The sequence below is a fragment of the Theropithecus gelada genome, chromosome 11 (genome assembly GCF_003255815.1).
Source record: "Theropithecus gelada isolate Dixy chromosome 11, Tgel_1.0, whole genome shotgun sequence".
Lineage (NCBI taxonomy): Eukaryota > Metazoa > Chordata > Mammalia > Primates > Cercopithecidae > Theropithecus > Theropithecus gelada.
The window spans coordinates 6,198,599-6,213,226 of NC_037679.1; the positions used below are offsets into that span (position 1 = coordinate 6,198,599).

The 14,628-nt window shown below is 36.9% G+C and overlaps 1 pseudogene across 1 annotated transcript; it reads right to left on the reverse strand.

The window, feature by feature from the left end:
• Window positions 1-6,068: 6,068 nt before the first annotated feature.
• Window positions 6,069-8,870, reverse strand: LOC112635185 (annotated as a pseudogene). The gene is made up of 2 exons (XR_003121871.1): window positions 8,712-8,870; window positions 6,069-6,519 (listed from the first exon to the last, which is right to left on the reverse strand). The product of XR_003121871.1 is annotated as an interferon-induced transmembrane protein 3-like (transcript).
• Window positions 8,871-14,628: the final 5,758 nt, after the last annotated feature.

Below are 14,628 nucleotides of genomic sequence, written 5' to 3' on the forward strand. Positions count from 1 at the left end.
TATGATCAGTCTTTAAATTTAGGCATTCTAAACAGAGTGTGGTAATATCATATTGTGTTTTTAATTTGTATTTTACTAATGATTATAAGCAAACTTTCATATCCTTATTTGCCATCTGTATTTGTATTTGGTGATGTGTCTGTCCAAATCTGTTTCCCTTTTTTAAAACACTGAATTGGTTTGTATGATAGAGTTGTGGGAGTTCTTTACATATTCTCAATATGGGTTCTTAACAGGTAAGTGATGAGCAAATATTCTCTCCCAATCTGTGCTTGACTTTTCAGTCTTTTAAAAGTGACTTCTAAATAGTAGATATTCTTAATTTTGGTGAAGTCCAACATACCAAGTTTTGTTGTGTGGAGGGTATTTTTGGTGTCAAACCTGAGAAATCTTTGCCTAACTCAAGTTCATAAAGCATTTCTCCCATGTTTTCCTTTAGAAGTTTTATAGCCCTGTGTTTTACATTTTGGTCAATGATTCATTTTTTGTTAATTTTCTTACACTGCCCAAGGTATGGAGGTTCCCTTTTTTGTTTGTGTATTGATTGCACACTGTTCCATTACCATTTGTTGAAAAAAACTGCCCTTTGTCTGGTAAATTCCCTTTGTACCCCTGCAAAAAACCAATTGACTATATATGTGTGGAGATCTAGACTTTCTGGTGTTACTATTCTGTTCTATTGATTTATTTGTCTATCTGATGGCAATACCATACTATTTTGAGTACTGTTGCTTTTTAATACATCTTAATGTCAAGTAGTATTAGCCCTCCACTTTTGTTCTTTTGCTTTTCTTGACTACTTTAGGTCTTTTGAATTTTCATATGAAGTTTATGATTAGCTTGTCGACTTTGACAAAAGGCCTGCTGGGTACATGATTGAGATTGTGTTCAGTCTATACATCAATTTGAGGATAATTGACATCTTAATAATATTGAGTCTTCTGAGCCATAAACATGGTATATCTTTACACTTATTTAGATCTTTAACTTTTCTCAGCAGTGTTTTGTAGTTTTCAGTGTACAAGTCTTGAATAGTTTTTGTCAGATTCATTCCTAAGTATTTCATATTTTTGATGCTATTATAAATGGAATTATGTTTTATATTTTAATTTCTGATTGTTCACTGCTAGTGCATAGAAATACAATTGAGTTTACATTTTGTTCTTGTATCCCACAATTTTGCTTAACTCATTTACTAGTTCAAGTCATTTTTTAAAATATATTTCAAAGGATTTTCTACTTATAAAGACATCTGCAGATAAAGACAATTTTATTTCTTCCTTTTCAATGATTTCAAAAATTTCTTTCAAAAATGACATTTTTTTTTCTTATTGCATTGCTTGATACTCTAGTATAATGTTGAATAGAAGTGGTAAGAGTAGACTTTTCTTGCCTTGTCAATCTTACAAAGAAAACATTCAGTCTGCCTTTCATAATTAGGTATGATGGTAACTGTAAGGCTTTTCTATAAAGAAAAAAAAAATTTTTCAGGTTGAGGACTTTTCCTTCTATTCCTAGCTTAATGTGAGTTTTTATAAGGAATGCATGTAGGATTTTGCCAAATGCTTTCTTTGTATCTATTTAGATGATCACATGTTTTTCATTTTAGTCTGTTAATATGAATTATATTGATGGTTTTCTAATGTTAAAACTACCTTGTATTCCTGGGGTAAACCCACTTGTTATGAACTATTATCCTATTTACGTAATGTTACATTCAATTTGCTAAACTTTTGTTAAGCACTTCTGCATTAAGTTTCGTAAGGGATATTGGTGTGTACGTTTCTTTTCTTGCAGTGTTTTGGTATCAACATAATGCTGGCCTGCTATGAGTTGGGAAGTATTTATTCCTCTGTATTTCCCCTGAAAATTTTTGTAAAATTAGTATTATTTCTTCCTTAAATATTTGGTCAGAGTTGCCGAAGAAGCCACCTGAGCCTGGAATTTTTTTGTGGAAAGGTTTTAATTTCAAATTTAATTTATTTAATGGATATAGGATTATTTAGGTTGTTTATTTCTTCTTAAATGAGCTTTCATAGTTTGTGTCTTTCAAGGAATTCATCTATGTCATCTAAGTTGTCAAATTTATTTGCACAAAATTCTTCATAATATTCCCTAATTATTCTTTTTACACTCTGTTGAGTCCTTAGTGCTGTTAGCTTTTCCATTCTTGATGCTGGTCACTTGTTTCTTCTCTCACTCTTCTTTTTTGTTGTTTTGGCTAGAGGTTTATTCAATTTAGTTGATTTTTCTCAAAGAACCAGTTTTTTGTTTCATTTATTTTCTCTGTTTTTTTTTCAGTTTTCTGTTTCACTCATACTCATTCTGATCTTTATTATTTCATTTCTTCTGCTGATTTTGGGTTATATTTGCTCTTTATTTTCTAATACTTCAGATCCTTCTTCTTTTTGAACATAGTCATTTTAGCACTATAAACTGTCTTTTATGAACTGCATTGGCTGCATCCCATAAATTTTGATACACATTTACATTCAGACTAAAATATTTTATAATATTTTGTTTACATTTACATACAAATTGAAATATTTTATAATTTCCTTTCGATTTATTCTATTACCCAGGAGATGTTTAGAAGTGTGTTATTTAGTTTCCAAATACTTGAGAACTTTCTAGCTATCATTCTGGTTTTTATTTCCTTTTTTTTTTTGAGACAAAGTCTCACTCTGTAGCCCAGGTTGGCGTGCAGTGGTACGATCTCAGCTCAGTGCAACCTCTGCCTCCCGGGTTCAAGCAATTCTCCTGCCTCAGCCTCCTGAGCAGCTGGGACTACAGGCATGTGCCCCCATACCCGGCTAATTTTTTGTATGTTTTAGTAGAGATGGTTTCACCGTGTTCGCCAGGATGGTCTCGATCTCCTGACCTTGTGATCCGCCACCTCGACCTCCCAAAGTGCTGGGATTACAGGCATGAGCTACCGCGCCTGGCCTCTGTTTTTCATTTCTAATTTATTTCAATTTTGGTAAAATAGTTTACTTTATAAAACTTAAATTCTTTTACATTTATTTAGATATGTTTTATGGCTTAGAATGTTGTCTATCTTGGTAAATGTTCCATGTGTATTTGAAAGGAATGGGAATTCTGCTGCTGTTGGATGGAGTGTTCTTTAAGTTCCAGTCCGGTCAAATTGATTGATAGTGTTGTTCAAGTCTTCAATATACTCACTAATTTCCTGTCTATATGTTTTGATTGTTGAGAGTGCACATTCATTTTTGCATTACGATACCATTTTATGCTTCATTAAAGTTTTGTAAGAAAACAGTGCTGTCATGTGACTCAGCCCAAGTGCAGCATTGGTACTGCAATAAAACCTAAGCCATGACCTTCTGAGGCTGGAGAGTAATATCCCCTTAAATATCAGCATCACTATGAAAGGAGAACCAAAATCTAACTGTACAAATATCTAGCCAATGTTTGTGGAATTTTTGAAAGTTAAAGAGTCTTTTTGTTAAAGATTATCATTCAAAATATAGTACATTCAAGGGGAGAAAAGGATGATATGGCAATCTCATAACACTGATACATAGTTCAATATACTATTCTACTTTAATATGCTTAACATTTTTCATATGTAAAGCTTAAAAATATAATATATAAGATAATTTTCCCCTGTTTCTTACAAAGGGGACTGTGTTTTCTTTACATATATTTCCATAAAATAATGCAAAGTTATTTTAAATCATGAAAACAAACATTATTTCGTAACTGTTTTCGTATATTGGTAAATCTGCGCAAAAAATTTTGGAATTCAACCCTTGACAAGCTAAACTAAAAGAGGCAACATGATGTCTACAAACACATTTTCCAAGTATTTCAAGGTCCATGATTTCTGTGGTAGGGATTGTACTCAGAGACTAAAGACAATTCTGTCCCTATCCTAGAAGTATTTGATGTGATGGATCCTCTGATGTGGCATCCCTTGTACAAGGCCCTGAAAAAACAGAAATAAAATCTATACATATTCGGACCAAAAGTAGTCATGTAATGTTCAGTTCAATAATAATGGTTTAGGTTTAATTATAGGAGTGGAGCAAGGTGGGAATGGTGGGTACATCATGCCCATGAGACTTGAAAGAATGACTGTGTGAGATGTGGGTTGAAGCCTGATAATCTCATACTAACTGAAACCTGTTTAGAGTGTGCACTAATAAAATCCTGGTGCATATTAAATAAGCCACAGCTCAAACTGTGTTTAGTATCACAGTATGAGCAAAAATTATACTCAGATAATTACTTGTCAGGGCAAGGGAAAGAAAGGAATCCTAGTGGTGACTTTTAAGATACTATTTCCAGCAACCAAGGTCCTTGTTATGGACTGAATGTTTCTGTCCTCTAAAAAGTTTATATATTGAAATCCTAACCCCTGATATGATAGTATTATGAAGTGGAACCTCTGGGAGGTGATTTAGGCTCTAGCCTCATGAATGGGATTAGTGCCTTTATAAAGGAGACTCCAGGGAGCTCTCTCCCTCTCTTTCTGCCTTGTGAGGATATGAGAAGATGGCAGGTTGCAACCTGGAAGAAAACCCTCACCAGAACCCAACAAGGCTGGCGCCTGATTTTGGGCTTCCAGAACTGTGATAAATGAATTTGTTGTTTATAAGCCACCCAGTCTATGGCACTTTGTTAAAGTGGCTCAAAAGAGCTAAGACAGCCTTTGACTGTATTATGATGTGAATAATCAATCCAGATGTGAGAGTATCTTCAGATTCCCGAGGATACATTCCGTGACATGATGGGCATTTTGTGCAACACTCAGAGAATGAAAAGGAGATTTGGAAAGTGCAAGGCCTTTATGAAATTAGTACAGGAGATTTCAAAATTTAGTTTGTAGATATAATTGTGTGTTTGTATTCCCTTATCAACATGAAACTTTTTCCTTTCTTCTTTTCTTCCTTTTGTCCTTCCTTCCTTTCTTCCTTCAATTATTTTTCTTCAATTCAGTGAAATGTAGAGAAGATATCCCTTGTTAATATTTAAAACAAACAAACAAACACAAAATACATGTATCTGGCTAGAAAATATTAACTTTAAACAGGGCAAAAATATACAAAACAGAAATTGAAGCTACCTCTCCCCACCTGAATGACCCTTTCCCATCTAATCTTTCACCTCAAAGAAAATTGCTATTTAACAAAGTCTTAGGCCGGGTGTCATGGCTCATGCTTATAATCCCAGCACTTTGGGAGGCTGAGGCAGGCGGATCATGAGGTCAAGAGATCGAGACCATCCTAGCCAACAAGGTGAAATCCCGTCTCTACTAAAAATACAAAAATTAGCCGAGCGTGGTGACGTGCGCTTGTAGTCCCAGCAACTCGGGAGGCTGAGGCAGGAGAAGTGCTTGAACCCGGGAGGCAAAGATTACAGTGAGCCGAGATTGTGCCACTGCACTTCAGCCTGATGACAGAGCGAGACTCCATCTCAAAAAGATACATATATGCATATACATGTGTTCAGATATATTTTCAATCTATTTTTCTTCTTTGCTAATCCATAGAACAGAGCTCACACTATACACACCTCTTCACTCATTTTTTTAACTTATTACCAAATACTGAGAATCATTTCATATATGTATATTACCTTACCCTTTTTAGGGACCAGTATTTACACCGATGGATTTAACTGTATTTTATTTCACCAATCCCTACTGATAGGAATTGGTCATTTAGTTTGTTGCCATTACAAATAATGCTTTAATTAATGAGTTTGGTGTGCATGTCCATAGATCTAGGTCAACTTCCATCACTATATTCCTATAGTAAGTTTCATACAATGGGCTTGCTCCTTCAAAGGATATATGCAATTAAGATTTTTATCCCAAAGTACCAGCTAGTATGTTAAAGAAAGTTAATTTTTTTTTTTTTTTTTTTTTTTTTTTTTTTTGCACCGGGAACACATGCACTTTATTGAATGACATTGTAGAAAATTGTGTGAGGACAAAGGGCTGATACAGGACTGGGTTCTGGGGGCAGGGCGAGGAATGGAAGGTGGAGTACATGGGAGACACGTTGTGGACAGAGCTCCTGGCCTGGATGCTGCCTCCTGTTCTATCGATAGACTTGGAAGATCAGCACTGAGATGAGGATGAGCAGAATGGTCAGGAGGATGCCCAGAGCCAGGGCTCAGATGTTCAGGCACTTGGCAGTGGAGACACAGGCCTGGGCCCCAGTCAGGTCGCCAACCACCTTCCTGTCCATAGACTTCCTGTCCTAGACTTCACGGAGTGCTATGAAGTCCAGGCAGCAGGAGCTCATGAAGAGATGTTGAATAGGGACCAGATGACGTGGTCAGGCACGGAGGTCTCACTGCAGATGTGGATCACGGTGAACATCGGGGAAACAGGGTTGTGGGGCGCCCCCAGCACAGCCACCTCATGCTTCTCCTTGAGCGTCTCATAGTTGGTGGGGTGGCCAGTGTTGGTGGGAGTGAAGAGGGTTTGGACAGTGTGGTTCATGGTATCCAGGGAAAACCAGCTGTGTTTGGGTTGCTGGGATGGTTCTCCAAAAAAAAAAAAAAAAAAGATTTTTATAGATAAGAACAAATTACTCTCCAGGAAAGCATTCAAAGTTACACTTCCACCAAAAGGGTATAAGAGTGTTTTTTCCTCCGCACTTTTGCCAGTACTCACCATTCAATTTCTTTCTTTCTTCTTTTTTTTTTTTTTTTTTTTTTTTGCCAATTTGATAGATATATTATGTTTTGGTATTCATTTCCTTTATTATAATCATCTTTTACATCTTTCTTCCCCATTTGTACTTTTGCTCTGTAAGATGGATGATCTTATCTTTTGCCAATTTTTCTATTGATTTGCTCACCTTTCAGTTCATTTGAATGAGCTCTTTGTAAATCAAGAAAATTAACCTGTCCATCTGTCAAAAGTTTCTAATGATTGAAATAAATTATTTTCTTCCCTTTATCTTAACAGATAGACTTCTTAAGCCCTCTTATACAAAGAATTTCAGCCTGATTTCACTTTAAAATGAGATATAGGCAATAACAAAAGCCAAATTGTCACCTACTTTAAAGGATAAGTGAATAATAATAAGGCAGCATGATGTACCCAAGGGAAATTTGAGTGATCCTAGCTGGGAAAGAAACCAAATATTCATGCCTTTATACTCTGCACAAAACTTGCACACCAGAACTTTAAAAGATGACTCTTTGAAAGTAGTTCCTCAGTGTCTTTCATACTCCTTAATCTTCCAAATTTTAAGTGACGCTGTTGACAAACTTTAATTTTCATTTTAATCATCTTAGCCTCATTATGAAATAGTGTTATGCAAATATTTAAGTATAAATGATATCTACATATGCTAGAAGACAAGTCATAGTTCAGCAAGAGAAGCATGATATAAAAAGGCCATTATGATGAGAGTCAGTGGACTTGGATTCCAGATGTGCCCCCATCACTCCTTTGCCATGTAACCTTGGGTAACTCCCTCAAGTTTCTGTGGTTCTGTTTTCTCATCTACAAATTGTAAATAATAATAACTTGTATTCCTAGCCAATACCTTGTTTTGCTAATTAAAAGAACTCATGAATTATTTTGCAAACTATGCAACACTCGATTACTGTAATCATTGGGAAGTAACATATCTGTAGATTACTTTCAGCAATGTCTTATTGCCATTCTCCAAGTTGTGAAAGGTTCTGGTACTGAATACAAAATCTATTTTGAAAATTTCCCATGGTGAATATAAACAAAGTCTTAATTTAATTTTTTATTTCCTTCACATTTAAATAATTAATGGCATATTTTGATTAAACATGTTAGCTTCTTATTTCATCATGTCCAATATATGTCTTCAAATATAGAGGTGATTAGAGTTGGAATCATCAACAAATCCAAGGCAATCCTTACAAAAATAATTTATCTGTTATGGGAGACAAAATATTTAAGCTATATGATGTAAGACCTAAAAGAATGCTATTAAATTATTGCATAAGTGTTTCTAAGATGTTTCTATCCTAATTTCTAAACATTTAGGGAAAGCTATTCTGTCTTTCAAAAAAGGAATCATTTCAGCCTTGGCAGCATGGCAAAATCCCATCTCTATGACAAACACAAAAATTAGCTGGGCACGGTGGTGCACTCCTGTAGTCCCAGCTACTTGGGAAGCTGAGATGGGAGGATCACTTGAGCCTGGAGGTTGAGGCTGCATTGAGCCGACATCACACCACTGCACTCCAGCCTGGGTGACAGGGTGAGTGAGGCCCTGTCAGGAAAAAAAAAAAAAAAAAAAAAAAACCCAAAAAACAAACAAAAAAGATATAATTTAAATACTTAAAGTTTACAAGGCTTAGGTAGTCCCAAAATGTACATCACTTCCAGAGATGTTTACATTGAAGCTAAGAGATGTGAGCCATTTTAGTGATTTGAAACTTTATTCAGAATAACTTCTTGTCATTGAAAAGGACATTATTAGTTAAGTGCAAATGGTCAACATTTTTGAAATTGCAGATGAACAGTTCAAATAATCCGAGAAGCAGCCCTCATTGTGGAGTTTCACATAGCATACAAACTCAGGTTACTATTTCTTAAAAAATTTTCCTTAAAAAGATGATGAGTTGGGATAATTGTACCAGACATGGTAAACAGGACATACTGTTCAATAGGTAGCAATGCCTCCAAAAGATGTCGGTTCTTTCCTCTTTTACACACACATGCATACAAACACACATACACATACTCATATTTCCATTTGGTGCCTGCTTCCTGAATAGAACCTCAAACATGAGAAGACAGAGGGAGTTTCTGAGACGCTGGTAGGTTATTTTCTTAGGAGCCATTGCTTCTTGGTCTCTTTTTTTCTCAGATCAAATCTGCCCTTCTTAGCCTTTGTTTTGCTTGGCCTCTTCTCATGATGGCAGTAGTAGACTTCAATCTTTCCAGAATAAGTATACAACTGGACATTATTAGGCAAGTAATCTGATTTTGGTCTCGCCTTATGCATGACCGCTTTTGACTTCCTAACTTTCAGTAGCCTGGCTCATGTTTTTAGAGTATTAATTATTTTCTTAGAAGATTCTATATGTTCCTGGCTTTCAGATTAGCTCTATCCACTATCAGTACCTGACATTAACAGGAGTATCTAAACTCTATGATGCCTCATTGTATACAATGCTTTGTATGGATCCAGTGTGTATTTCACCATTATCTTAACTGCAGTTATTGTCACTGTGAATGTCATTATGACATATAAAGGTCTACACCATCCTTGCCTTGAGCCAAGACTCAGAAACCATGCCTCCTTTTCAAGTCCAAATGACCCCCTAGCTAAGCCTTCTGCATTTGCAAACCAGGATGCCACTTGTTTACCATCTTGAATAAACAGATGCTTTAACATCTGAAGAATTTCCAATAGACTGCATGTCCTTGTGCCTTTTGGACAATGTTTTTCAACTATTCTTGGATCTTTCTTACTTCTACCTCCTTTTCCCTCCTTGTTTTTTTCTTTAAGCATTAATCACTACCTGACATTATTTTATATATTTGTTTGTTTATTATCTGTCTCCCTAAATAGACTGTAAGTTTCATGAGTTCAAAGTCCTTGCCCTTTTTGTACCCCTCTGATACCTAGTACCAAGAATAGTGACATAATAGATGTTTACTCAATATTTGCTGAATGGATGAATGAATGATTTTTGTAACCTTGGACAAGTTACTTCTCTTTTTGAAGCTTCCCTCTTGTTGTTTGTGAAATGAGGATGTTAGACTAAATTAGATGATTTCTAAGAACCGCTTACATTTTATGGTTGGAATTCAGAATACAGGTAGCTAAGTCCAGTCAGGACAGTAATGGAGAGCAGCAGACAGTTGCAGAGAACAAGTGATCTGGGTGCTATCCTGCACTGGGGGAGGGTCAGGGAAAGGATCTCTAAGGAAAAGGGAATATACCATGTGCACATTCAAGAAAAGAGAAGTTCGGGCAGAGGGAACAGCAAATGCCAATGGGCTAAGACAGAAGTGTGTTTGGTGTGCTCAAGACAAGGCAAAGAGGAAGGTGTATCTCAAGTACAGTGAAAAGGGGAGAGTTGGAAATAAGGTCAGGAAGGCAGCCAATGGCCAGATTATGTGGGATATATGTGTATGTGTGCTGGGTATGAAAGGGAATGTAGGTGTGATGTGGTATGGGTAGTGCATGTGTGGCAAAGTATTGTGTTTGTGTGGTGTATGTGCACATAGTATGTATATGTGTGTGGTATGGTATGTGTGTACATGGGTTTGATGTGAGAGGTATGTGTGTATATGCTATTGTGTGTGTGCTATGATGGCATGTGTATAGCATATTTTTCTGTGCTTGATGGAGAGGAGAGTATACATATGCAGCACGGTATTTATGTATGTATCTGTGTGGTGTGGCATGTGTATAGTGTGTGTTTGTGTGTTTGATGTGGATAGGGAATAAAATATTAGATGATGTGTGTGTGTGGTATACATTGAAGTTACTGCTCACGTTACAACAAAAGCTGATTAAAACTCATCCTGCCAGGGTAATTGAAAAACCCAGCTTGAAAATAAAATAAGCATTCCATTTTTTGGTGCTTCCTTCTGAACAAGCTTCCAGGATTAAAAGACTACCTTGCATATGTTACTGCACATTAATGAGGAATTTTGCTTATCAGATAGCCTAGATTTTTAATAATGGATTGATGCTTTCTGAAAAAGAACATTGTTTTGCTTTTGCTACATCATCCTGATCATTGAAATCTAATCTTTTTCAACATTGTAAATATATAATGCAGCAAAGCACAGATTCTAAAATAAATCCATAATTTAAATAAGTACAGAGTTTTAAGATTCATTTGGTTATAGTTTTGATGTAAAATGTGGGTTTGAAAACCCAGGGATTCTTGACCTATATTATCTAGATTTTTATGCCCCTGGCACCTTGAACTGCCAAGAAATATATATATCAAAGTGTCAGGGACAGCAAAATATGTTGTCACTTTCAACTCTGTTTTATGCATTAATATTTGTACCTAAAATCTCTCTTCTCATTCGATCAATGGAATGAGATGATATACTGTCTCCATTCTGACCCACATAGAAAACACAACCAAGATTGAAATACTAATGATTTGCTTCACTGCTGATATTTCAGTTATCTCAGACGACAGTGAAAATGCCTCACGTCTTGACAAAAGATAGGACAGAATTTTCCTCTAATCATAATTGTAGTGGTTGCATGCAAAAAAAGAAAATATATCCAAAATACAATGAATAAACAGGGAAAGATGCAAAGGAAGTGAATCTCCCTTCTCTATTTAATACAGTTGACTAGTTTGTCCCTATGTGTACCAAAATATGTTTACCTACTGAATATCCTGAGCAAAACAAAACAAAGCCTTCTTAGGTAAGATGAGTGTATTCACTGAAGTGGCCTTCAACTAGGGATCATTTCTAAAACATTCTACGTGCCTTTAAGTTGTTTCATACTTAAGAAACTGAATTCACTGGAGGTACTTAAAAGGATGAGGCTGTATAATGGTTGATCACTTCAGCTGGGCAAGCAGAAGATCATGATTTGAGTCCTGGCTTTGCTCTTTACTAGTTACAGAGCCTTGAGAAGGCTGCTTAATTTCTTCCTCACTAAGTGTCTGTTTAAGATATAACAGGGAGGAAAAAATGATGGAATAGGAGGTCCCCCCCTTGATCATATTTCCCCAGAGCAACAAGAATTTGGTAGCCATCCATGGACAAAAGTGCCTTTGTGGGAGCTGTGGACCCCAGTTTGCAAAACCCAAGCACAGCCTAAGACCAAAGATGGCTCCTTTGAAAGGGCAGACTCACACCTAGGTGGTACGCTCACCAACTATGGTCCTGTGACAGAATCAGATACATTCTGTTCCTCTGTGGACTCAGCTACAGCCCCATTTGGCTTTGGTCCTGCCACCAGAGCCATCTACCAGGGGATCTGGGAGGACTCACACCCACCTGTGCTTCAGGTGACAGGCCTGTGACCTGGCTGTGGATCCTGAAGCAGCTTGGGACCCAGCTCCAAGCTCTCTTGGCCGTGGTCTGAGAGCAGTCCTGCTCACACAGGAACCTGCTGGGAAACATGCCCATTCATGCCTTGAGAGGCCCACCTGTTTGCCTGCATTCCACAGCAGACCTTTAAAGAGCCCTAAAACTTGCTTCCAGGCCCTCTCAGCTGCAATCTGACTGCAGTCCTCCCATCCCAGGGATGTGCCAGAAGACGTACCCATTTATGTCACTAGAGGCAGACTCACTGACCTAAGTAAATCTTAGGCCAGATCTTGAAGCAGCCCTGTGACCCAGCTTCAGCACCACTCAGCTGCAGTCCCAGGGCAGTCCTTCCCAACAAAGGACCCAGGAGGAGGCACCTTCATCCGTGACCCAGGAGGCAGGCCCTGAGCTTGTGTGTGGACCCTGAAGCAGTCCTGTGACTCAGTTTTAGTCCCTCTCTTCTGCCCAGTGAACCAGTGGGAACCCTCCCTGAGACCCTGCGAGAATACCCATCCATGCATCTGGCAACAGGCCTGCCAGCTGTAGACCAAACTTTGAACCCTGAAGTGGACCCTTGTCCCAGAACCAGACCTACTGACCAAAGACTTAGAGACAGTTGATTTCACTCAAGGACCAGAGAGGATCCATTCTCACTTGAGCCTCTGGTAACAGGCCCACCAACTTCAGACCCCACACTGGAGCCAGCAGCAGTCACATTGCCCAACTCCAACCCCATTCAACTGCAATCCTGGTGGCAATTCCATCAGCCCATGGACCTAATAAGAGGTCCTTACCTGCTGAAATCAATCTATAAAGACTGGAAAAGGTGTTTGCTCCTTCAAATGCACAGACACCAATGCAAAGCTACACAGATCAAGAAGAATCAGGCAAACATGACACCAAAAGAAACTAATAAAGCTCCAGTAACCAACCCCCAAGAAATGGATATGTATGAATTGCCTGACAAATGATTCCAAATACTTCCTGACTGTATCTTTAAAAAACTCAATGAGATGCAAGAGAACAAAAACAGATGCAATCATGTAGACAATCCATAAACAAAATGAGAAGTTTAATAAAGAAATAAAAACCATAGAAAAGAACCAAACAAAAATCTTAGAGCTGAGGAATATAATGACAGAACTGAAAAAAAAAAAAATTCAATAGAGAGCTTCAACAACAGAGTTGATCCTGCAGAAGAAAAAAATCAGCAAATCAAAAATAGATTATTGGAAATTAGCCAATTAGAGGAACAAAAACAAAAGAAGAAATTAAAAGAATTAAGAAAGCATAAAGAAGCCATGAGACACTATCAAGCAAATGAATTTACAAATTGTGGGAACAGAAGCAAAAGAGAGAAAGAGGCAAAACACTAATTTTAAGAAATTCATACACAAATCAATACATGTGACACACTATATTAACAAAAATAAAAATAACTGTATGATCATTTCGATAGAAGCAGAAATGCATTGACAAAATTCAACATCCTTTTATGATGAAAACTCTCCACTTATTAGGTATAGAAACAATTTACCTCAACATAATAGAGGTCATATATAGTAAGCCCACAGCTAACATCATACCCAACTGTAAAACACTGAAAGCTTTACCTCTAAGATCAGGAACAAGGCAAGGATGGATACCCATTCTTGCCGATTCTATTCAGTATAGCATTGGAAGTCCTAGCCAGAGCAGTTAGGCAAGAAAAAGAAATAAAATGCATCTAAATTGGAATGGTAAAAGGTAAATTGTTTCTCTTTACAGATGACATGATCTTGTACATAGCCAGTCCTAAATATTTGACCAACAAACTATTACAGCTAATAAATGAATTTAGTAAAGTTACAAGACACAAAATTAACATACAAAACTCAGCTGTGTTACTATACATGAATGACAAGCTTACATGAATAAAAAACTATTCATAAAAGAAACTTAGAAAACAATTCCATTTATAATAGCACCAAAAAATAAAATATTTACAAATAAATTTAACCAAGGAGGTGAAAGATATGTACACAGAAAACTATAAGACATTGATGAAAGAAATAAAGAAGACACAAACAAATGGAAAGATATCCCATGGTCATGGAATCAGAAAAATCATATTGCCAAAATTTCCATTTTATTTGAGGCAAGCTACAAGTTCAGTGTAATCCCTATCAAAATTCCCATGGCATTTTTCACTGAAAAAGAAAAAATCCTAAAATTTACTTGTAAACACAAAAGACCCTGAATAGTTACAACAATCTTGAACAGGAAGAACAAAGCTAGAGGATCATACTTCCTGACTTCAAATCATGTTACAAAGCTGTAGTAATCAAAAGAGTATGGTACTGGTGTAAAAATAGGCACATAGATAAACAGAACAGAATAGAGAGCCCGGAAATAAACTTTACTAGTCATTGCCCTAGTGGAAACTCTCTATGGCAGCTCTGACCCTACATTTCCACTTAGCATTGCCCTAGTTGGGGCTCTCTGTAGTTACTCCACCCCTGCAAAAAAATTTTATCAGGGACCCCAGGCTGTTTATGACATCCTTTGAAATCTAGGTAAAAGAAACCGTGCCCCCACAGTTCTTGCTGTGGGGCACTAAAAAACTAGCACCACATGAATGCCACCAAGATTTATGG